The sequence below is a fragment of the Macrobrachium rosenbergii genome, chromosome 26 (assembly GCF_040412425.1).
Source record: "Macrobrachium rosenbergii isolate ZJJX-2024 chromosome 26, ASM4041242v1, whole genome shotgun sequence".
Classification (NCBI taxonomy): domain Eukaryota; kingdom Metazoa; phylum Arthropoda; class Malacostraca; order Decapoda; family Palaemonidae; genus Macrobrachium; species Macrobrachium rosenbergii.
In genome coordinates this window covers 841,008-843,507 of record NC_089766.1, presented here as the reverse complement: position 1 = coordinate 843,507, position 2,500 = coordinate 841,008, and the positions used below count along the sequence as shown (strand labels likewise).

At 36.4% G+C, this 2,500-nt stretch overlaps 1 protein-coding gene and 1 long non-coding RNA gene across 2 annotated transcripts in view; one reads left to right on the top strand and one right to left on the bottom strand.

The window, feature by feature from the left end:
- The window catches only part of LOC136852885 (uncharacterized), a 422,752-nt gene that overhangs the window by 209,834 nt on the left and 210,418 nt on the right, over positions 1-2,500 (top strand). Inside the window, exon 3 of the long non-coding RNA XR_010857256.1 lies at positions 473-582. This is a non-coding gene — a long non-coding RNA (uncharacterized lncRNA). The remainder of the gene's footprint in view (positions 1-472; positions 583-2,500) is intronic.
- Positions 1-2,500, bottom strand: part of gogo (golden goal) — a 98,610-nt gene that overhangs the window by 51,525 nt on the left and 44,585 nt on the right.

The window sequence follows — 2,500 nt, the reverse complement described above, 5'->3', positions numbered from 1 at the left end:
AAAGGAACCCAGACAGGCTTGGCCCAATCAGTGTCCCAAACTAAGGGAGTGATGAGGCCCTTGGGACATTTTGGCAAAGGGGGGAAGGGAGGGGAGAGGGAGGGAGGGGAAGGGAAGGGTGTTACTTCTACCCCTCCCCTCCCCCGCCTTCGCCCCTAGGGAGGTGTCCTTAGGAGGATCGGGAAATATCCTTCGCTTGTTAGAAAGAGTGGGAGATTTTAGTGTATTATGAGAGAGAGAGAGAGAGAGAGAGAGAGAGAGAGATTTTAGTGAGATTTTGCATTGTCAGAGAGAGAGAAAGTAGAGAGAGAGATTTTAGATTTGAGAGAGAGAGAGAGAGAGAGATTTTAGTGCATTACTGAGAGAGAGAGAGAGAGAGAGAGAGAGAGAGAGAGAGAGAGAGAGAGAGAGAGAGAGAGAGAGAGAGAGAACAGCCAAAACTCACACAGCAATTTTTCTTTCTTTTCCTCAGGTGCGGAGATGAGTCCATATATACACATCAATTCTTAGGCCTACCCAAGACACTGAACCGGCCTAGGCTTATGGCATAAGGCCCCCCTGTATGGATGCACTGTTGCCTAGGTAACGCCAGTAATCTATTTCACTTACAAAAAATAGTTTTACTTTTGTTTTTTTTTTTACTTTTTGTTTTGTTTGTAGTGATATTGAATGGTAGTGACAATGATATGTAGTGATAGAACTATTATTTTACTGATGTTAGATTTTGCATAAGGTTTTTATATATAATAAGAATAATAAAAATAATAATAATATTAATAATAATAATAATATTCATATTAATATTAATATTAACATTGATATTTTTATTTTTATTCTTATTCTTATTTTTATTTTATTTTTACCTTATTATTATTATTATTATTATTATTATTATTATTATTATTATTATTATTATTATTATTATTATTATTATTATTATTATATTTTTTTTATGTTATTTTTATTCTTATTTTTATTATTAGAGAACTTGTAAAAACAGCTAAAATTATTATGATTTTGTAATGGAAAAACCGCGATAAAGAATCCACACATTTGTTCAGAGAGAGAGAGAGAGAGAGAGAGAGAGAGAGAGAAAGAGAGCGAGCAGGGGATTTCCCGTTCGGTTCCTGGAAAGCAGTTGATGCAATTAAGCTGACATTATACCTGAGTCTCTCTCCTCTCTCTCTCTCTCTCTCTCTCTCTCTCTCTCTCTCTCTCTCTCTCTCTCTCTCTCTCTCTCTCTGTCTGTCCGCTTAATGTGCTTTTCCAAGTAAGTACAGATGAGTGAGTTTACTTAACACATTTCCTGGGGTATTTTGATGCGGGAGGCCGTAGGAATGGGCGATGTAAAGGAAGACATAGAGTGGGGAGGGGTTTCTTTCAAAAGGAACACAGGGAGAAGGTCATGATATAATAAGATCTTGAGCTGCAATCCCTGATATAATAATAATAACATAATAATAATAATAATAATAATAATAATACTAATAATAATAAGAGGTGTTATGGCTCTATTCCTAAAGTAGGATTTTGAGGATTGATTTCTATTCCAGGTTCTGTTCCTAGAGCTATTGTGGGCTCTATTCCAGGTTCTATTCCTAGAGGTATTTTGACACTATTCCAGACTCTATTCCTAGGGGTAATATGACTCTATTCCAGTCTCTATTCCTAGAGCTATTTTGATTCTATTCCAGCCTCTATTCCTAGAGGTAATATGACTATTCCAGGCTCTATTCCTAGAGCTATTTTGATTCTATTCCAGCCTCTATTCCTAGAGGTAATATGACTCTATTCCAGGCTCTATTCCTAGAGCTATTCTTGTCTCTATTACAGTCTCTATTCCTAGAGGTAATATGACTCTATTCTACGCTCTATTCCAGGAGCTATTCTTGTCTCTTTTCCAGCCTCTATTCTTAGAGCTATTTTGGCTATATTCCAAGTTCCATTCCTAGAACTATTCTTGTCTCTATTCCAGCCTCTATTCCTAGAGCTATTTTGGCTATATTCCAAGTTTTATTCCTAGAGCTATTATGGTTCTATTCCAGGCACTATTCCAAGCTCTATTCGTAGATCTCTATAGCTCTGTTCCAGATATATTTTTACAACAGACATAATCAACTCAAAAGACGTCATTTTAACTAAACAAAAACTAACATAAACAACGTAAACAATGAAAAACAGAGCAACACAAACAATACTAAACAATAGTAAACAACAGTGAGCCTCGATTGAAAGAAAATAAAAGAAAATAAAAAAATTTTAAATAAACAAAGATAAATTGCAAACAATAAAATTTCACCATGTGACATCCATCATATGTATATAGGTGTTTAGCCAGGGGCGTTCCCCTAAAGGTAGGTTTTGTGAATGGGTTCCCTGATGAGATTGGGGGAGGGGGAAAGGGGAATTTGGAGGGGGGTCTGCGCCCCCTTGAGCCCCCATTTTTTTATTTTAATCTAGGGAGCTATTGTTGATCAATGGGAGGTGGAATGTTGTATAA